Source organism: Miscanthus floridulus, chromosome 8, assembly GCF_019320115.1.
Source record: "Miscanthus floridulus cultivar M001 chromosome 8, ASM1932011v1, whole genome shotgun sequence".
In the NCBI taxonomy this organism is placed as follows: domain Eukaryota; kingdom Viridiplantae; phylum Streptophyta; class Magnoliopsida; order Poales; family Poaceae; genus Miscanthus; species Miscanthus floridulus.
Genome location: NC_089587.1, coordinates 167,575,533 through 167,598,635, shown reverse-complemented (window position 1 = coordinate 167,598,635; position 23,103 = coordinate 167,575,533). Strand labels below are relative to the sequence as shown.

General features: G+C 42.0%; 1 non-coding gene across 1 annotated transcript; it reads right to left on the bottom strand.

The window, feature by feature from the left end:
- Positions 1 to 2,923: 2,923 nt before the first annotated feature.
- LOC136478635 (small nucleolar RNA R71) lies at positions 2,924 to 3,032 on the bottom strand. Its single transcript, XR_010764355.1, has one exon. It is a non-coding gene; the product is annotated as a small nucleolar RNA R71 (small nucleolar RNA).
- Positions 3,033 to 23,103: the final 20,071 nt, after the last annotated feature.

The following is a 23,103-nucleotide window of genomic DNA, read 5'->3' as shown; positions in this document are numbered from 1 at the left end:
CACTTGGGAGCCTCCACCAAATTACCAACTAACTTCCTATCCAAATCTCTGCATGTGTTGTCTTCACAACTGCCTTGAAGGAGCAACCACCACCCTTGGATGCAAAAGCGGTGCATCCAAGGGCCGACTAGCGCCCCTATACCATCGTCCAGAGCCCAAGTGTTGATGGTAGTTAACGACCATTATAAACCATCAATAAAACATGCATAAGGGCACAATTGAGATCACCAATAAAGGTCTAAGGGTTTAAACTAATAAATTCCATGAGTTTTGGTGAATCTATGATTTCTACATGGTTTATTTAGAAAACCATTAAGGTGGACCTAGATGTCAGAGTTAATCGCGCTTATCCATAGCGAAACAAACACTAGAAGACTCTAGAAGACTCGAGAAGACTTCAGAATGAGGCAGAGAGCAAGGAGCTGCCAGGTGGAGTCGCACGGCCCCTAGGCCCACCTGTCAGCCTCTATGTTGCAATGTTGGTTCTCCACCTCCTCCTAGGTTGCATCTACTCTGTTCCTTAAGTCAGTTTGATCTAAGGGCTCACGTTGGACGCTCCGGCCTATATATATCAACCCTACCCCCTGAAGGCATCAAGTCATTTGAGAAGATAGAAACCCTAATCATCCTCAGAGCTCCATCATATTTTAGGGCATAGCTAGTTAGGCTAGGTCTAGAGGAAGGCAAGCAAACTTCGCTTGGATTCCCAATCGTGTCAAGAGCGTGGTTCGGTATAATCTTTGTACCCCCTCTCTCTTTTATATCTCCATTATTTTTATATGCTTGCTACAATTATTATGACAATATTAGTATTCGTCTTATTCATGTTCTTCATTATAATATTCATCATCTACTTTGATTATATACCTAGTATAGTTGGATTATCATCATATTCATGCATATGTTCATATAGCGCTCACCCTAAGGATCCATGGGTGGGTGGTCGACATTGTGTAAGCATGGTGCTTATACGTTGTTTACCTACGAATACACCCTATATTTTGGGTCATGTGGTAGATCACGGATGTGACACTCTCATTGAGTCCTTTGTAGTCCACTCCCTAATGTAGGTAGCATGTAGGATCTGGTTACGAAGGGGGACAAGCTATGTTCTTAATCTCCCTTAGTAATATCCCTTATGTGTAGATATGAAGATGATCTTAGCAATGACTATTAGGTGTAATTGCACTAATCAATGTATGCTTTGACTTATAATTAAGAATGACTTAGGAATTATTCCTCTAATATTCTACCTTACCATGCTAATGCCATAGAAAGGAGTACTCTGAGTGATTTATCATTATCCTTGATCAATACTTATCATATATATCTTATGCTATGACTTACACCTGTTTTGAGTAGAATATTGGTTATGGTTTACTTCTCCATCAATAGTATAAGTTATCAATACATGTCGATGCTAGACCTTTCCTATGGTAAAAATATAAATAACGATACCTGGAATACTCTCGGGTGAAGTGCTACAATGGTATAATTATCTATGTGCTTGCAGATTCCTTTTTATTCATATCTATATATTCCTCCAAGTCACATAAATTAATAAAGAACTATTTAGTATTATTCTAGTAGTAATGCTAGGTAGTACCAACAAGTAACTCTAGCAACATCACTAGGGATGACAACCTAGTAAAGTAATGTTAGGAGATATAGGTTTATAATAGGTGGCTATTAAAACAAGTGACAAGTTAATAAATACCAACACCAAGTCACCTCCACTAACCTCTTGGCTGCCTACAAGTACCCCCATGCCTCCCTACACTATAAATAGGGGGTGTGGAGCTCGGTGGAAGACTTCCCATTTAGTTCTAGTCATTTCCAAGCACTCCAAGCTTCTCTAGCTTAGCTTTCGCTATAAAGTAGTCTAGTAGTGGAGTAGAGCAAGAGCAGAGCTTCTCGGAGTCTAAAAGAGTCTTCTGGGTCTGGTATAGCTCGTTTGTAATTCTTTCATTTCTGCATTACTTTATTCAGTATTTATTTCAGTACTTTATTCTAGTATTGCTTGCTTTACTTGAAGTACTTAGTCATTAGTGTTCATCATTAGTAAGCTTAGGTGCTTGTTGTTTAACATTAGTAGCATAGGTTATCTTATTATTAGTAGTCTTTTGTTAGTACCAGTTCCGCCAACTGGTTAGGGTGCTTTGATCTCATTTCATCGGAGCTCAGATCGAAGTAGTAAGTTTATAGATTAAGCGTGGTGCTTAGGCTATAGATTACCTGTGGATACGACTAGGCCTCCAGATTGATTGGGGTAGGTGGTTAGTGGTGACAGCTTTGTCCATCCTCTGTATCCCCCCATGATAGGTCTAGTTATAAATTCGACACTCGGTACTCACCAAGCGAAGTGCTACGCGATAGTTCTGTGCGCTTGCGGAATCCTTCAATAGACGTTAAGAAATATCAACAAGCATTTATGGTGCCGTTGCCAGGGAAGGCAACTGGCATCAAATTTATAAGGCTGAATTTGTTAGCTAGGTTCTTTTTAGTTATCCTAAGTAGTTTGTCCTTTTTTCCTCATATCCTATCACTACCCTACATGATCATGGCTGACAAGTCCATTCATGATTTTTTTGCACCCTCGGCTGCCAATGTAGCCACTAGACCCAATGTTATCAATGGGGACGCTAACTTTGAGCTTAAGTCAGCGTTAATTATGATGGTTCAAGCTAGTCCATTTTGTGGAAAGCCCACGAGGATGCAAATGCTCACCTCCAATATTTCTTGGAGATTTGTAGCACATTCACCATTAATGGAGTGAGTCAAGAGGCTATACATCTTTGCCTTTTCCCCTTCTCTTTGTTAGGAAAGGCTAAGCAATGGTTTTACTCTAATCGCAACGCTATAGATACCTAGGACAAGTGCTCCAATGCTTTCCTAGTTAAGTTTTTCCCCATGGGGAAGTCTAATGCTCTGTGCAATAAAATCTCTAGTTTTCAACAATTAGCAGATGAGTCAATTCCTGAGGCTTGGGAACGAATGCAAGAATACATCTCTGCATGCCCACACCATGGCATGGAAGACTGGCTTTTGATCCAGAACTTCTATCATGGATTAGTGCCGTTAGATAGGAGCCATTTAGATGCTGCTAGTGGTGGTGCATTCTTTTCGCTAAGTGTTGTAGATGCAAAGACACTGATCGAGAAGATGGTCTCCAACCAAGGATGGAGCGACGATCAACTCCAACCCCATAAATGAGGTATGCATTCAATCAAAGAAATTAACATGCTTGCAGCCAAGATGGATCTACTCACGAAGCGAGTGGGTCGTTATGAGAAGGTGAGTGCCCAAGAGACACTCAAAGCCATGGATTCCCACATGACTTGCGAAGTCTGTGGATATGTTGGACATTTGGGCAATTCCTGCCCCAAAACCCAAGAGGACCCCAACTTCATCAACACCGACAATGGGTTTCATCCACAACATCAAGGCTGGAATCAGCGCTCCAACAATCATGGAGGTAATAATTATTACTCTTCTTGTTTGAATAATCAAGGTAATAATAGTTATGCTTTCTTGAAAGATCTTGTTTATAGTCAAACTAGAATGACTGATAGCATTACTAAAAAGTTAAATGCTCATGACAAGATGTTGGAGAACATAAATGCTAAATTGGATGAATTTTCTTCTGTCTTAAATAATCAACTTAGTTTTAATAAGATAATAGAAACCCAATTAGCTCAAATTGCTGCTGCTATCCCATCCTATGAAAAGATATAATTCCCAACAAACCTGAGGGAACAATGGAAACAACCAACCTTGTTGCTACAAAGTATGGCTATGCTTTAAGTTCTTAGGGTTCGTATTTACTAGATTCCCCCTTTACCATTAAGAAAGGTGATCCTGGTATCCCCACGATTACCTGCCCCATTGCTCTCTATGATCTAGGGTCTAGTATTAACATCATGTCTAAGGAAACTTATGATAAGCTATTTTATACTCCCCTAGCATCAACTTCAATTTACTTACAATTGGCTAATCAATCCACCCATTATCTCGAGGGAGTAGCCACTGATTTATTAGTTAAAGTTAGGAGTGCCTATGTACCTACTGATTTTATGATCCTATACATGGGTAACACTGAGGATACACCTTTAATCCTTGGCCATCCTTTCCTTAACACTACAAATGCTTGCATATATGTGGCTTCTGGGCAAATTTAATTCCACTTTGCTGGAAGGAAAGAAATATTTGCTTTTGCCTCTAGACAACCCCTCTTTCATGAGAAACAGGGAAAGAAGAAGCATCCGAAGAGAATTAAGATGAAGAAACCAAAGCCGATTGAAGAACTATAGAAGCCTGTTAAGAAAAAGAAGAATAGAAAGAGATGGCATAAAAAGAAAGATCCTTCCTCAAACTCGTCATCCCTTGACCATGATCCTAACAAGGCCTCCGTGGTGAAACAAGAGGAAACGCCTCCGCCCAAGGACGAATGACCTTGAGCCCAACACGAAGGTAAGTTTTCTATTCCTTGCATTCATTTACCGCATTTCGTTAGTTGCATTTCACTTCCAATAAAGTTGCTTTACATTGCATGATAGGTTAGTTGCACTTAGCTACTCTATGTTAATAAATAAAGTTTGTAGTAGCTAATGCTTGATAGGATAGATATGCATTAAAGCAACACATATAAAAAATATTTAATATTAATGAATAAAATTCAGTAGCATCCCTACTGAATAAGTTATCTAGTAGTTATAGGTTTAGCTAGTCAGTTATGCATTTTAGTAGTATTAGTTAGTCATTAAAGAAAAGAATCAAAAGAGCCACCAGAAGACATTCCAACCTATGCAAAAGGCAAGCTTGGGGGAGACATCTCTCCCTGCTCAGGTATGAAAATCTTAAACCCTCTCTTTACATTCATGTTTGCTTTATGTTTCAATATTCATGATCATAGAATGTAGATAGGAGTGCCTTTAATTTATTTTGAGAAAAACTCTGCTCTAATAAAATGATGATAAAATTGGAGATGATGAATAGTTGCTCTATGATACTATGCAAAAGCTTGTGATACAACCTTATACTTCTTAAGTTTTGAGCATGATAAACTTAGAGTTCATTTTAAGTTGAATGCTTTCATGGGTTGCAAATGCTAGAACCAAGAATATGCTTTTGTGAGATGTGTTGTAGTCATGATTAGAGTAAATCTTTGAACCTATCTGAGGAATAGTAAAGACAACCTCTTGTTTTGCAAAATGCTAAAACTCTCTTGCTAGAAGTTCCTCAATGGTGATAAATTCCTACCAGAGCCAAATACTTACTTACACATTCATACATGATAAAGCCACCATAAAAGTTGCTTGTTTGTTTTGAGCTTTTTCAAGCCTTGTTGATCTAAGTAGAGAAACTTTTCATGCCTTTCGATCAAGATCATGTACACCCACACATGTATGCTATTCCTACATTGGAGATATGCAACCACATTCCATTTGTTATTGCTCTATGAGAATCAAAGTTACCTCTCTAGCTATCTTACATTGAAAGAGAGGCATGGGCTACAGAAAAAAAGTAAGAGAGAATAAAAGAGCAAAAAGCTCTATTGTTTAAAAGAGAGAGAGAGAGAGTGAGAAAAAGAAAGTAACCATGCCCTCTCAAAAAAAAGCTAGAGAAGGGAAACTTCTCAAAGGAGTACCACTTCCACCAAATATGTCACACACATGCACATCTTAATCAATTTGTATGATTTTTGCTCCTTGTGATCCAAGTGTATGACTTAGTGAAAGTGCATCTAGCCCTTTAGTGGGTTTCGGATGATTGAATGACAACGTGATTAAAGGACTAACCTGTTTGCTAAGTGTGAACAGGTAATAGGTTATCTCACAGGTACTTAATGAAAGCCAAAATGATGTGTTGTTGTATAAACAATCTAGTTCAAGCACAAGACAACAATGCAAATGGAATTCATGTGAAGGCTTATTTCTTGTGGGATTTCCATGTGCTATGTGAAAGCAAGCTCATGATTATTAGTTAATGAGACATGAGGGATTGCATATGGAATGGTCTCATATTTGAAGCTTGCTAAATTAAAATGAAAAAGATAACAATACATATGAATGGATGATTCAACAACAAGATGTGACTTGATGGCTTGAGATGGTGAAGATAGCAAGGAAAGGCTTCGAGGTACTAAGCAAGGGTGAAGGGCAAGCGATGGCTTGGTGGCCGAAGAACCTAGCTAGGGTGAAGAAGAAAGTACTTGCATTTAGTTGAGGTACTAATCAAGCTAAAGATGGTCATATTGATGTGAAGAATCAAATCTATAATAAAGTATTTGATGGAAGTGACTTGATACATTTGGGATTATTCAAATTTGATGAATGGAATCAAGTCACATGCTCAAGATGGCTATGCTCAAGAGAAAAGATCAACATCAACATGTTAAGCACCCTTACTTGATGAAGATTGGAAGGGACGGCATCAATTCAAAAAGAAATCAACTCAAGTGGTATAAATTCATTTTTGTTTTGATCTTGAGTTTAATAGGTATGCCGTACTACTAAGAGGGATGCATCATGTTGATAGATAATGTTTCATAAGTGCTCAAGCCAACCCATGTGAGGTTTGATTATTTGAGCGACAAAAGTGCTAACTGATTTCTTACTGGTCTGGCAATACCGGACGTGTTCGGTATTCATACCGGACGTGTCTGGTATTTGTCCAGCAGATGTAAAATTGTTGTTCTCGGGTTGGTTCATCGGGAGTTCCGACGTAGGTCAGGAGTTCCAACGGTCGGGAGTCCTGGCATGGGTCAGGAGTTCCGACGTCTCGCACTTCAATAGACTTGGAGGTTTCACTGTCCTGGTCATACCGGACTTGTCCGGTATGGATGACCAGAAGCCAACGGCTAGTTTTCAAAAGCCTTGACGGTCGGGAGTTCCGATGTGAGTCGGGAGTTCCGACGATCGGGAGTTCTGACATACGTTGGGAGTTCCGACACCTCACTAACTTTAACTCAGTTACATGTTTTTCAAAATTGCTGAGGGTCGGGGGTTCCGACTTGAGTCGGGAGTTCCGACGGTCGGAAGTCCCGGCATTCTTTGGGAGTTCCGACGCCTCACAACATCACTGTAACTTAGTTACCATTGGCGCAGTGTGAGTCATACCGGATGTGTCCGGTATGCATACCGGACGTGTCCGGTATTGCAACGGCTATAAAACGACTAGTTTTTTAGGGGGGGCTATAAATACCCCCAAGTCTCCACCTTTGGAGGCTGCTGATTCTGCTGAGATAGACACACGTTTTTGAGCCTTGCCAACTCTCCTAAACCCTCTCTTAGTGAGTGTGTGATTCAAATTGCAAAATCAATTTGTGGGTTAAGAGAGAATTTGAAAAAGAGAGCAAGCCACCACTTGAGCACTTGTGCATATTGTCAATCTCGTGATTCGCATTTATTACTCTTGGACTCTTCGGTCCTAGACGGTTAGGCGTCACCGGAGAGCACTTGAGAGATTGTGGTGTGCCTCGGAAAGTTTGTAACGGTCGATTCCGCCGCCTCGGAATCAAATTAGTGGAAGGAGGAAAAGGAGTTGGAAAAGACTCCGGCTAGAGTGACCTTCATGGTACCCTCTAGGGCTGACCTTCGCTGGGTCGCCCACAGCCCCCTCAACGAAGAGTAGGACTCGAACGAGTCCAAACTTCGGTAAAACAAATATCGTGTCTAAATTTGCATTTCATTTGATATTTGTGTTGCTCTAGCTGTTCTGTAGGTTCTCTATGTATATTGTCATCTCCATTAGGTGCCTGCAGTTTGGTTTGAAGATAGAAATCGAAAGGAGCAAGTTCGGGGCCGATCTGCAGAAATCATGTATACCGGACACGTCCGGTATTTCCTGCCTGCACTGAAAATATTTATTCTCTGTTCTAACTTAGTGTTGTAGGGTTGTAGCTTCTAGATATATTCTTTATACCTTGTTTACTCTGTGGTTAACTTGTGAGGGGTGGTAGTACTCTTAATTTGGAGTTTCCATTTTTGGAAACTCACTTTACTAATCGTTTCCGCTTTTAAAGGCGTTAATTTTCAGAAATGCCTATTCACCCCCCTCTAGGCGGCATCCTAGGTCCTTTCAATTGGTATCGGAGCAAGGTTCTCACCTAAAGCTTCACCGCCGTGAGAAAAGTATGTCGACGCCTATCGAGTTGGAGCCGGTGCTTCTCCAAAATGATGGTTCAAACTTTCTAACTTGGTCAATACATGTACTCAATGCTTTTAGAGATATTAGTCCTCTTGTTGAGCATATTGTGGATGCAAGCATACCTCTTTCTATAGTTGATTGGAGCAACTACAAAAATTTGTCAAAAGAGGAAGAGATATGCGTGCAACTCAATGCTCAAGCTATTAATATTATTTTGAGTACATTGAGTGTAGAGGTTCAAGATGAGGCAATCTTCAACAGACAACCACCTCCAGAGAGTGCTCATCTCATTTGGACTAGACTTTTTGATTTATATGGAAAATCCAAATGTGATGATGCACTTGAGATCGAGTCAATGGAAAGTATGTCCATTATGTCATCATACAGCGAAGAAGCCTCACAAGACCTCAAGAGCGCCGAGCCAAAGCAAGAAGTGCAAGCAGCGCATGACCAGCTATCTACCTGCACATACCGGACATGTCCGGTATGCCTACCGAACATGTTCGGTATGGCCGAGGCAGCAGACCAGCAAGCAGCTGCTTGCAATGATGCTCAAGCTCGGTGGCAACCAAGTGATGAGTCAATCTCAGTATCTCACGATACTCATCACTTGTGTCTCATGGCCAAGAAAAGGAAGAAGAAGAGTAACAAGAAAGATCAAGAAAAGGAGAAGGCGCAAGTGGATGATCAAGAAGAGAGTGATGTTGAAGTTGAACACAACTACAACCTTGATCATCTCAACCATAAAGACAAGTTCATCATCATGAAGATAGTTGAAAAGAATGATGAGCTTGAAGAAGAGATAGAGAAGCTAGAGCAATCGCTTCAAAATCAAGAAAATGTTTCTCATCTCCAAATTGCAAGAGCTAAAGGCAATAAATGAGAGGTATGAAAAATTGTCAATTGAGCATGCTTTAGTTACTAACTCCTCTTCTAGTGTTTCACAACTAGAGAAGGAAAACTTCGAGCTCAAGGCAAGGCTAGATGAACTATCAAGCAAGTATAATGTGCTACAAGCAAATTATGTTCATCTAAAGTGCTCTCATGAGGAAGTAGTAGAATCAAATCATTACGCTTGAGGTGGCTCATGAGGTTGTGATTACATCGGTAAAATTCTCTCAACCTCTCACACATTCCGCTCACTAGTACACCATCTCAATTAAATATTTCTTGTACTAATGAGTGTGCTCCTCAAGCAAGCCAATCTTCGATTGAGCTAAATCTTATAGAAAACATAGAGCTCAAAGAAGAAGTGCAAAGATTAAAGAAAGATGTGATTCGGTTGAAGGGTAAGGAGAAAGCACAACCTTCTCAAGATAACCGTGATAACATGGTGAAGAAGCTTGAGAAGGGTTCAAACCTTGCTTCCTCCAAAGCCCAACAAAAGAATCACATCTCAAGCAAGGCCAACACAACCAAGAGCAAGAAACATGGAAAAAGGATATGCTATGGTTGTGGATTGTATGGACATGAGTGGGCTATGTGTCCACACAAGAGTTGGGCTGACAAGGTTGAAGCCGCTAATCAAAAGGCTTCTACCAAGGAGGCCAAGCAAGTGAAGAGTCATGGACAAAGTGCTTGTCTCATGAGCAAGAAATTGGGGCATCCTACCAAGAAATGCCCAATGTACAAAGAAGCAAGAAAGGAAGCCCAAGTTGCAACTAGAAGATGCTATGGGTGCAATGAGATGGGCCACAAGGTTGATAGATGTCCATACAAGCAAAGCAAGCATAGAGCACACAAAGGCCGCATATGCTATGCTTGTAGAAGAAAGGGGCATCTAAGCTATGAATGCCCAAATGGTAAAACTCCTAAGCCAAACACATTTGTTTATAATGATATGCTTAGGAAGACCACAAATGGAGTTAGAACTAGTAAGGTGATGTGTTCACCACAAACTAATGCTAAAGCCATTTGGGTGCCTAAGCACTTGTTGACTAACTTAAAAGGACCCAACAAGAGTTGGGTACCAAAGTGTGCTTAGATTAATGATGTAGGTACTTGGTGATGAGATGAAATCTTCGGGGTGGTTGAGCAAGCAAATTGAAAATATTCACTCAATCTATCAATCAATTCTTATCATAATCTCATATATGGTTGACCCAAAGATAAATCAATGACCATATCGTTTACTTCATCTCTACCATTGGTAACAAGTACCTAAAAACCTTATAGGATAGCCACTTTGTGTTTAGTGCTCAATGGCTCACAAATAAGCATATTTGTGAAATAATCGGAAGTGACTAATTAGTTTCATTTAATAATTATCATGTTTGCCATGTGATGCTTTTAATGGCTCTCTAGTAGAGCAATGCATTTGTTCAGATGCAGGCATACAAGAAGTACTAGAGCTAAAATGAAGAATTACAAGCAGCGCTTCAATTGTTTCTGTCCTGCACCTACCGGACGTGTTCGGTATGGCCAGGGTAGAAAGGAAAAGTGTTTATGTTCTTCACATGCTGGACGTGTCCGGTATGTCTACCGGACGTGTCTGGTATGGTAGGAACCAGAGCACTAATTGGGATGCAATTGAGGTTTGATCCATATGATTTCATATATCCTTAATTTGCTCAGAGGCTTGTGATCTATCAAACCTAAGTGGGTTGTGAGTATGTCTCAACGAAATTTAATATGGCAAATTACTTTGTGTTGGTCAAAATAGAAAATTGACTCCCAAATTCTTAAAAGAATAAAGTGCTTGTTGAAAGTCATTCAAATTACTTGTGGTACTTATTTAGGGGGAGCTCGGTTTCTATTTTGCACCATTGTGGACTAACAAATTTATCTAGCATTATTTGTAGTCCTTTGGATGAAAATTGATTTCATATATGGTATGATTATTTGACAAGTGAGGTCAACATGATGTTGTCATGCCATGTATTATCTCAGTGGTGATATTGTGGGCTCAAGGCAAAGGTATGTATTTACATACATGCATTGTAAGTGCATCTAAGGCCCTTTATATGCTAGTGTGTGCATTAGTGTGATATAGGATAGATGTTTTTCAAAATCCCTAACTAGCATGTGTAGGTGGTGTGGTTTTTGAAAATCATGTGGTTTTGGGTCTTTGTGACCTAGTCATGTCATATTGTGATTATTGCTACCCTTGGTTGATTATTTGCCTAATCACATGTGACATGGTTCTCTCAAGTCCATAAAAATCCCTATGTCCGTCTAAAATCTCTCTCAAGTTTTTGAAAATCATAAATTTGCCAAATATTCGAAAAAGAGAAAATCAATTCTTGGCTAATTCATGTCCCCTAAGTGAGAATCCTAAGCCTATTTCAATTGATGCAAATATTATGCCTAGGAAGGTTTGTTATTGTACCTTATTGGTTAGTATTGCAAAAAGAAAATTCCGCTATTCATACTAAGGCTATGCCTAAGTATGTTGCGTCTAACATGAGAGGACCCAAACTAGTTTGGGTACCATCAAAAAGTGGATGATCATTTGTAGGTACCATGGCATTGGAGACTTGATTCAATGAAATTATTATTGTTCATCTTATGTTGAGTCAAGTATTGAAACCTAGTGCAATTCTATCCCAATGCCAAGTCAAAATTGAGTGAAGTCCATATGCTATCAACATACAAGTGTCATATTCAAGTTGTGGGAATTTATTGATATATTTGAAGGCCTGCAAATAAGTGGAGTTGAAGCTTGCAAAGATGATCATAAGCTATCAAGGTATATCTCTTGTTGATCAAAGTTTATTTGGGTGCATATGAGTTAATTGAATTGGATATATATGCATATGTTGCTTGCTATGAGATGTTTGAATGGATTAAATGCTTAAGTAATCAAGTTTGAAGTTGGTTTGATTGGATATGTTCATAAGATTTCTTATAGTAAGTGGTTTGAATGGACATATGTCTTGTGAGAGTATTCAAACAAGTTGATTTCAAGTTTGGTTCAATTTGGAGAAAAATAGCTCAATTATTGAAATCTGTCCAATATTGAAAATCTGAGCTAGCAGTGATCATTGACATGTTTGAGCAACCAAATCTATTTGTATTGGCTTGAAATTTGGTCTGCATGCTCTACACTTATGGTATTAGTTGCTGTGCAAATTTCATGAGATTTGGATAAGTGATACTTCGGATTTGGAGTAGATCTTGTCAGCTATAGTGCAGCAGTTTTCAGCATGTAGCAGTGTGGAAAGATATGAAATCTGGTAGCAATATAGAAGTCAAAAGAAGCTAAAATTTTTCCAGCTACTAGAAGGCTTAGTGTGTCACATCTTCACCAAATTTTGTGGTTTTTGGATATGTACTTTGGGAGATATGATTTATTCTTTGAAGAGTACAGAATCTGCTAGGAAAGTGACAATTATTGGATTGATCAAAAGTCACTTAGATTCAAAGGTCCTCAAATTAGAATCATATCTATAAGTGATTGAGGTACCTATGTTTTGGTTTTGGTTTGAGATAGAAGCATGACAAATGATGAGTACAAGACAATTTGTTTGAAGAGTGTATCTGGTACACATTTGGTACTCAAGCTAGAGATCAAGACCAAGATCAAGATGAAGATGAAGTTTAAGTTCTAGTGATAATTGGAGATCTTTTGATAGAAACAAAAGGACTTAAACAAGTAGAAAGAAAAGGACTTAAAGAAGGATTCAAAGTTATTCATCAAATTAAGTCCAACAATATGGATCAATCAAACAAAATCTTTCAAGTGGATCAAGTGATTTTCTTTTAAGTTATTTCAAGTAAGTATCAAGGATGGTTCTTTGGAGAGAGGTCACTTCGCCCTAGGCTTGGATGGCTAAAATCAAAAGTGATAATCTAAAGGGACATTTGAGGTGCTTGGTTGAAGAAAATCAAGAGATTGGTCTAGAAAGCAAGCAACACCCAAAAGAGAACAAGTCATAAAATTTCAAGTGATATCATGAAATTTCAAGTGGTATTACAAGTGGTGCATCTTTTAGTTCTCTCAAGCAAGCAATGATCAAAGAAGAAGCAAGCCAACCACAACAAGAAGAGTGCACTTGATCATTAGTGATTCTCAATTCATATGGGTGAAGAATAGGAATTCAAAGAATTGGTATTTATTGGTCTTCACCAAGCTTATAATTGGACTTCATGGTGCTATTGGAGAAATGAATTGAAATCTATATGACTATCTTCCTCTCCAATATAGCAAAGGTATCATTGTATTGTGCATGATCATTTTTCATCCCTTACTAGTATGTGGTTAGTGCATATAGTACATGCTTATAGGATCATGCATTATAAATGAAAATTTTTAGATTCATAGACTACCACTGTTGCTTGAATGATTATATGATCTAGTGGTTAGTGTATGAGTTTGTTCATGAGCTAGTAAACTCATGTACTTGATCTATTTTGAATTGCAAACAAGTGACAAGTACAACCTCTTTAAGATGACAAAGGGGGAGAGTTTAATACAAAGGGAGAGATTAGTACAATGTTTGAACCTTAAGCACCCTTTGTGCTTTGTGTGACAGCTTGTAGCCCCTTTGTCCTTAGTATGTCATTGTTGGACCTTTGTGGTGATAGATGACAAAGGGGGAGAGAGACTGATTGAAAGTGCATCTAGCCCTTTAGTGGGTTTTGGATGATTGAATGACAACATGATTAAAGGACTAACCCGTTTGCTAAGTGTGAACAGGTAATAGGTTATCTCATAGATACTTAATGAAAGCCAAAATGATGTGTTGTTGTATGAACAATCTAGTTCAAGCACAAGACAACAATGCAAATGGAATTCATGTGAAGGCTTATTTCTTATGGGATTTCCATGTACTATGTGAAAGTAAGCTCATGATTATTAGTTAATGAGACATGAGGGATTGCATATGGAATGGTCTCATATTTGAAGCTTGCTAAATTAAAATGAAAAAGATAACAATACATATGAATGGATGATTCAACAACAAGATGTGACTTGATGGCTTGAGATGGTGAAGATAGCAAGGAAAGGCTTCGAGGTACTAAGCAAGGGTGAAGGGCAAGTTATGGCTTGGCGGCCAAAGAACCTAGCTAGGGTGAAGAAGAAAGTACTTGCATTTAGTTGAGGTACTAATCAAGCTAAAGATGGTCATATTGATGTGAAGAATCAAATCTATAATGAAGTATTTGATGGAAGTGACTTGATACATTTGGGATTATTCAAATTTGATGAATGGAATCAAGTCACATGCTCAAGATGGCTATGCTCAAGTGAAAAGATCAACATCAACATGTTAAGCACCCTTACTTGATGAAGATTGGAAGGGACGGCATCAATTCAAAAAGAAATAAACTCAAGTGGTATAAATTCATTTTTGTTTTGATCTTGAGTTTAATAGGTATGCCGTACTACTAAGAGGGATGCATCATGTTGATAGATAATGTTTCATAAGTGCTCAAGCCAACCCATGTGAGGTTTGATTATTTGAGCGACAAAAGTGCTAACTGATTTCTTGCTGGTCTGGCAATACCGGACGTGTCCGGTATTCATACCGGACGTGTCCGGTATTTGTCCAGCAGATGTAAAATTGTTGTTCTTGGGTTGGTTCGTTGGGAATTTCGACGTAGGTTGGGAGTTCTGATGGTCGGGAGTCCTGGCATGGGTCGGGAGTTCTGACGTCTCGCACTTCAAGAGACTTGGAGGTTTCACTGTCCTGGTCATACCAGACGTGTCCGGTATTCATACCGGACGTATCCGGTATGGATGACCAGAAGCCAACGGCTAGTTTTCAAAAGCCTTGAGGGTCAGGAGTTCTGATGTGAGTCGGGAGTTCCGACGGTCGGGAGTTTCGACATACGTCGGGAGTTCTGACACCTCACTAACTTTAACTCAGTTACATGTTTTTCAAAATTGCTGAGGGTTGGGGGTTCTGACTTGAGTCGGGAGTTCCAACGGTCGGAAGTCCCGGCATTCTTCAGGAGTTCCGACACCTCACAACGTCACTGTAACTTAGTTACCGTTGGCGTAGTGTGAGTCATACTAGACGTGTCCGGTATGCATACCGGACGTGTCCGGTATTGCAACGGCTATAAAACGGCTAGTTTTTTAGGGGGGCTATAAATACCCCCAAGCCTCCACCTTTGGAGGCTACTGATTCTGCTGAGATAGACACACGTTTTTGAGCCTTGCCAACTCTCCTAAACCCTCTCTTAGTGAGTGTGTGATTCAAATTGCAAAATCAATTTGTGGGTTAAGAGAGAATTTGAAAAGGAGAGCAAGCCACCACTTGAGCACTTGTGCATATTGTCAATCTCGTGATTCGCATTTGTTACTCTTGGACTCTTCGGTCCTAGATGGTTAGGCGTCGCCGGAGAGCACCCGAGAGATTGTGGTGTACCTCGGAAAGTTTGTAACGGTCGATTCCACCGCCTCGGAATCAAATTAGTGGAAGGAGGAAAAGGAGTTGGAAAAGACTCCGGCTAGAGTGACCTTCGTGGTACCCTCTAGGGCTGACCTTCATTGGGTCGCCCGCAGCCCCCTCAACGGAGAGTAGGACTCGAACGAGTCCGAACTTCGGTAAAACAAATATCATGTCTAAATTCGCATTTTATTTGATATTTGTGTTGCTCTAGCTGTTCTACAGGTTCTCTGTGTATATTGTCATCTCCATTAGGTGCCTGCAGTTTGGTTTGAAGATAGAAATCGAAAGGAGCAAGTTCAGGGCCGATCTGCAGAAATCGTGTATACCGGACACATCTGGTATTCATACCGGACACGTCCGGTATTTCCTGCCTGCACTGAAAATATTTTATTCTCTGTTCCAACTTGGTGTTGTAGGGTTGTATTTTCTAGATTTATTCTTTATACCTTGTTTACTCTGTGGTTAACTTGTGGGGGGTGGTAGTACTCTTAATTTGGAGTTTCCATTTTTGGAAACTCACTTTACTAATCGTTTCCGCTTTTAAAGGCGTTAATTTTCAGAAATGCCTATTCACCCCCCTCTAGGCGGCATCCTAGGTCCTTTCACTTAGCAATAGATTAAATTCAAGTAAGCTATGCTTTTACTCCTACCTTGAGCTCCACACAAGCTTTAGGATAGAAATTAAGGCTAACATTCATGGCCTTGGTGAGGATTTCCAATACCATTGAGTGACTTAAGTGTACCATTTGAGGAACTTAGGCATGTTTTCTTTCAAAATCATTTGAAAACCTCTAGGAAGTTTGAGCTAAACCAAAGTAGGCAAAAAGTATCTATCCATCTACACTATCTTGCACTTGCTTGTATCAAGGTGAAAGCTATAAGCCCCACATTATTAAGACCGTTGGTGAAATTTCTAAGCGCTAACATGTTCAATTCAAGAGATAGTATTTGTTTGTATAAGCCCCACATTATCAAGGTGAAAGCTATAAGCCCCACATTATCAAGGTGAAAGTTTTTGTAGGGCGTTACATTGTACGCAACTCCTGATCCAACAACTTATCCTATGCTAAACCCGCATCTTTGCTGAAGACAGCAAAGGGGTAGCTTGGGGGAGCTTGTTGATGGTCATTAACACCCAGTTTTACCATCAACATTCCACCCAAAAGTATGGAAAATCATCATCGCATGTGATGATTTATGTATAAATTTCACCTAGTTCCACTTGTACTTGGAGAATTATTTGTATACAGGAAATATGGCAAATTTTGGTCAAATAGGTGACAAATATGGACAAATGGGCCAAGTGGACGTGGTAGGAGGCCAAAGCCCCATAGGTAGGCGTCACTCGGCCCCACAAGGGCGCCGCTCGGCCCCACCTATGGCCCTGCCATGCCAGTGATTCATGGGAGCACCTCCTCAGCGAATGAGAAGCCTCCATTCAAGTCGGTTTGACCAAGGGCCAAGATTAACTCACGGTAGATTGATGGGCCCATTACCATACACTTGGGAGCCTCCACCAACTTACCAATCGACTTCCTATCCAAATCTCCGCATGTGCTGTCTTCACAACCGCCTTGGAGGAAAAACCATCACCCTTGGATGCAAAGGCAATGCATCTAGGGGCCGGCGGTGCCCCTAAGCTATCGCCCTATGCCCAAGTCACCTCCATCAACCTCCTGGCTGCCTACAAGTACCCCCCATGCCTCCCTACACTATAAATAGGGTGTGTGGAGCTTGGTGGAAGACGTCCCATTCACTTCTACTCATTTCCAAGCTCTCCAAGCTTCTCTAGCTTAGCTTTAGCTATAGAGTAGTAGTCTAGTAGTGGACTAGAGCAAGAGCGGAGCTTCTTGGAGTCTGGAAGAGTCTTCTGGGTTTGGTATAGCTCCTTTGTAATTCTTTCATTTCTGCATTACTTTATTCAATATTTATTTTAGTACTTTATTCTAGTATTGCTTGCTTTACTTTAAGTACTTAGTCATTAGTGTTCATCATTAGTGAGCTTAGGTGCTTGTTGTTTAGCATTAGTAACATAGGTTATCTTATTATTAGTAGTCTTTCGTTAGTACCAGTTCCACCGTCTGGTTAGGAATGCTTTGATCTCATTTTATTAGAGCTCGGATCAAAGTAGTAAGTTTATAAATTAAGTATGGTGCTTAGGCTATAGAGTACCTATGGATACGGCTAGGCCTCTGGATAGATTGGGGTAGGTGGCAAGTGGTGATAGCCTTGTCCATCCTATGTATTCCCCCGTGATAGGTCTAGTTATTAAATCGTAGGGCTCATGGCAGACCTTGTCTATTTAACTCTCCTAGTTGGTAGGCGGGCTGTGCCCTGAAGTACTATCGCATTTCTCCTAGTTGTTTGTTTACCCTTAGTTACTAGAAAGATAAATCGCTCGCTCTCCCACCTAGCTATTTCTGGTTAGCTTGTTAATAGTAGTTAGTTTAGGTAGTTTACACTCATCCTTCACTATCGTCCACCTACCTAGGATCAACTTAGAACCTACCTTTAGCAAATCCTAGTCCTGTATAGATTCTAGCCTTTCGCCTTCCTGTGGGATAAATTATAAATTCGACACTTGGTACTCACTGAGCGAAGTGCTACGTGATAGTTCTATGCACTTGTGGAATCCTCCAATAGACGTTAAGAAATATCAATAGTGGTCGTTAGCCCCATGAAGCGACTAGGCAAACAATGACCCAGGGTGTCTACCTACTATGGGTACAATGCCTCAGGGAACCTGGAGACAACGGCGAAGACCATGATGGATGTCACATTGCGCAGGATGGCTGATGAACCACCAAAGTGGCTATGGTGCTGCCACGACCAGCATAGTAGCACCATGTCAGACCCTACCATGATGTGGCCACAAGACCATGATGACAGCCATGCCCAGGCAAACATTAGAAGGTGGTGTAGCTTGCAAGCCAAGTTATCTAGGACCTCCCTCAGGCTTATGACCCATTGGTTGGGAGAACCTCCTCTTTGTAACAAGCCCTAGCCCCAAACTCTATATATGGACAGCTAGTGTAACACCCTAGTGTTAAACATTGCATTTGGCACTTGCATTTCATGAGCACAAGCATCATCCAAGCATCCATGAGCATGAGCATATGGAATTTCATGTTAATCTTTACATATTATCACATGTGATGTTGATTATATACATGCATATGCTTGTGATCATGTGTGGCCAATGCAAGGGATGGTTGTGGGGTCACAAAAACACCTTAGACATATTTAGGATGGTAAATGGAATAATGTTCGTATTCATGACATGGGCCAATTTTGCTTCTAAGTCATAATTTACTCATAATGTCATTTTTTATGATCCTACTTTGACCAAAGTTGAACTATAGCATAGAGTATTTGCATGGTAGTGCACCCTCAATAAAATTTGTAGTTCTTGACAGGGGTAACAAACTTTGTTTTAGGGCCATGTGCTAATTCAGTGCCTAACATAGTCAAAAATAGTTCCAAAGTAGCAATGAAATGTTGTTTAGGGACTTAGAAATTTTGCTAAGTCTACAACTGGTTTCCAGTTTCAAAGTAGCCTACTTTGGAGCATTGTAGTTTGAAAACAATTATGAATTAGACAAAACTCCTTTAAGCAATCTTGTAGTACTCATGTATCTCTACACTTTGTATTACTGAAGTTTTCACAAATTTGCCATAGATTAGGAGATAGAGGAGAGGGATGATGGCGGTTTCAGTCGACTGAATCGACTTCACCGATTCAAATCGGTCAGGCTCGGTGGCCGACCATGCGTAGGCCAGGTGTGCCATCTGGCAGCCGTACACCAATGCTAGCCCACCCTGCCGCACCATAAGGGTGAGCACTCGACCACTCACGCCCTCACGCCCTCACTTTCGCTCTCACCCTCTCCATCTTGCTCGTGTGTGGCTCTGGACTAGAGCAAAGCGCAGTGCCACCATCGCTGCATTGTCACCGGTAGCACTCGCCACCACCGCCACACCATTACCCAATCCACCTTGCATGTAGCCCTGTCGTGATCTACTCCACCTCCCCGAGCAGCTGGCGCCACTAGACAAGCACAGGTAAAGCCACATTTCACGTCACCATCGCCGCCATGGCTGTAGAGCACCACCGAGCTCTAAGCTCGCACATGGCCAGAGCTTTCCACCGCTTCACCGTGGCTCGATCTGCACCATAGAGCTCTGCTAGGATCTGTATAAGTTGTAGCCCGCATAGCCGAGGCAGTTAGTTAGGGATCGGGTGAGGTGGAGCTCATGGATCCTGGCGTCGGTGCAGCCCACGCAGCCAAGGCAGTTAGTTTTAGGTGTCTTGAACCCCGTTGGGCTTGGTAGGTGTCGGTTTGAGTTTTGTGCATTACCCCATCCTTGGTTTCTCACAACCGAAGGGGCTGAGCTTTGTCACTTGCCTCGATCGCTCGGGCTCGAGTGACGCGCTCGGTGAGCTCACTAACAGGTATGATCGAGTGGAATCTAGGTCTATCGTTCATGATGGGGTCATCATAGCCCTCTTGTGACATTCCACTGCTCCTTCACCTGCAACTCGGCAGATGCCTAGGTCATTCTGGAGACCGACCCAGGTGGCCCGTTGGCCTTCCCTTAATGGAGATTCTATGGGTTTGGCAGAGGTTTAGGATTGAACAAGAAGGTTAAGATGACCCTATCCACTTCGAGGCAGACTAGGCAAGGGCCACATGGGGCTCATCTGTGTTTTCTCCCCTGGCTCTATTTGACGCAGGGCAGCCTCGAGCCCTTTATGGGCTGGCCTTCAAACCCCGATCGGTCATTGCTCATGTTGAATGAGGCAACTGCCACTTCGTGATGCAACACGGAGCATTGTGATGCATTTAGCTGCACGTGCTGCCTTAGTTCCTGAGCCCCCGGGTGATTTGGGGTTGAATCATTCAAGGGGCATGGGCTTATGGAATGAATATGTATATGGATGTATGAATGATTTATATAAAGAAAGAGTGGGGGTTAGAAATGTTACCTTGATGACTCGAGTGACGGGGTTTGAAGAGCTCCAATCAAAAATGTTTGACTAGGACCCATGCTCGTCATTCATGATAGAGTCAGCATGGCCTACATGGGGCATCCCTCTACTCATTACCTATCTCTCAGCATTAACCTAAGCCATTCGATCAGACTCAGGAAGCCCGTTGGTCTCTCCTGGCAGAGATCCCTTTGTTTGGGCCATTACAAGTCCCGCCTGGGAAGGCGGAGAGTCACCCATGCAGGGTGGCACCTTGTTTCTCACACCCGGTCATGTGGTAGTGGTAGGCCACACCTAGGCCATGTCCCGTCTGACTAGTCGCCGCTCTGTTGGTCAGTGTGCGTCCCATCGGTCAGGGCGAGTCCCATCGTTTCCCATCCGCATTGAATGGGGGAAGGGAGAGAGTTTTTCGCTCTGATCCTTTGCTCTTCTTTTGCTACCGCATTTCCTCCTTAAATAGGAGAAGGGAGAGGGCTTCTCATCATAGTCCTTTGCCTATTCTCCAACTATTGCCTCTCCTCCTTCCTCCTTACCGAGAGTGCATGTATGCTGCGGCAGTTCCTAAGTGAGAGAGAGAGGGTAAGCGAGGGGAGGACTCATAGATCTCTTCATGAATCTGGAGCACAATGTCAAGCTGGAGGCTGCCCGAGGTGGTGCTGGCCATCTTTGCCTAAGAAGGGGTGGCTTCCACCAAAGGAGGTGGCACGCTAGATTCATCTATGAGGCCTTTTTTAGGATGGAGCCATGCGTGGACTCTTTCTAGTGGATCTTCACTGGGTGAGACTTGTCGGAGGGGAAGTTGCCTAGGACCATGCTGGTGGAGTGTTTCGCGCCTGCAGCTACTCAGGTTGGCCAGTTCATAAAGTTTGATGAGATATCCTCCACCCACGGTGGCCATACCTTGGTGGTAGCGTCCCTGCCCAAGCACCGCCTCGATTACATGAGAAGGTTAGGAGCTCCATGCTCTTCTGCTAAGCATCTATGGGTGCAACACCCTTGAGGTACCCATTGCGCTCGCCGAAGTTGAGGGAGCTAAACCAGACGGGGTCCTTGAGGTACCCGTTGCGCTCGTCGAAGTCAAGGGAGCGGAACCGGGCGATGGTTATGTCCGGCAGTATGTGTCGTAGCTTCCCCTTTGGCATCAGTTGATGCCACCGAGTGGCCATAGTAGTATTTGTAGTAGAAGTAGTCAGCAAATGTAATCGTTAAGTTTGCAGGGGAGCCCTCATGTGAATAGTTTTTTTTGTATCAATGAATACATAAGTTCTGTTTTTGTGATAGAATTACTATATGTTCCTTGTTTTTTATCCTAGCATAGCTTTGTTTTTATCCTTTCTTTTTTGCACCTACCCATTCGTTCTATAGGCTGCAGCTTTTAAGAACCTGGGCATGGCCCATGGGGCTCGGCTGCTCGTAATCGTAGGTCGTGGCGGGGTGTGTTCAGTTGGGAATACGAACAAAGTCATGTTGGGTAATCAAAGGAATGGAATGCCCCTTTTGTTCGGGTAAAAAAATTTTACCATGTGATAGTAAAAAAGAGAGGTAGTATTTAGTATGGAGCCCCCGAGCGACTCGGGCTAAAAATGTTCGAGCTGGGGTGCTTTACAGGAGCAAGTGTTGACTAAAAAGCGGTAAGACCAAATTTAGGGGGGAAACGACGTAGTTGTTCAATGTTCCAAGTGTTGGTGAGAATGTTGCCATTGTTGTCCTCTAGTCAGTAGGTGCCCGATCGGATCACTTCGATTACCATATAGGGTCCTTCCCATGGTGGAGAGAGTTTGTGTTTTTCCTTCGTTGATTGGGTCCTCCAGACCATGAGATCACCGACTTCAAGGATCCTCCCCCTAATCTTCCTTTCGTGGTACCTGTGGAGAGTTTGTTGGTAGCGAGTAGAGCAGATGATAGTCGTCTCATGGGCCTCCTCGAGCAGGTTGACTGTGTTTTATTGAGCCTCCATGGCTCGGTTGTGGTCAAAAGCCTTCACTCTTGGGGCACCATGGTCGAGGTCGGAGGGCAGCACTGCTTTAGGTCCGTAGGCCAAGAAGAAGGGTGCCAACCCTATGGATTGGTTCGGGGTCATTCTCAGGCTCCAAAGGATCGTTGGGACCTCTGCAACCCATCGCCCGGTGTACTTGTTGAGTCAATCGAAGATGCATGGCTTAAGTCCTTAGAGGACCATGCCATTGGCACACTCGACCTGACCGTTAGTACGTGGGTGTCCGACCAAGGCCCAGTCAATTCTAATGATGTATCCATCACTGAAGTCCAAGAACTTCTTCCTAATGAAGTTAGTCATGTGGTCACTGATGACGCAGTTAGGAACTCCGAACCAGTAGATGATGTCGAGGAAGAATTTGACCGCCTCTTCCAAGTGGATGTTGGTGATGGGCTTAGCCTCTATCCACTTGGTGAACTTGTCGACTGCTACGACTAGGTGAGTGAAGCCACCCAGGCCCTTTTTGAGGGGTCCTACCATGTTGATGCCCCAGACCACTAATGGCCAGGTGATGGGGATGCTTTGAAGTTCCTGTGCTGGCAAATGGGTTTGTCGTGCATAGAATTGGCATCCCTCACACCTACGGATGACCTCCTCTGCATCTCATAGTGTGGTGGTCTAGTAAAAAC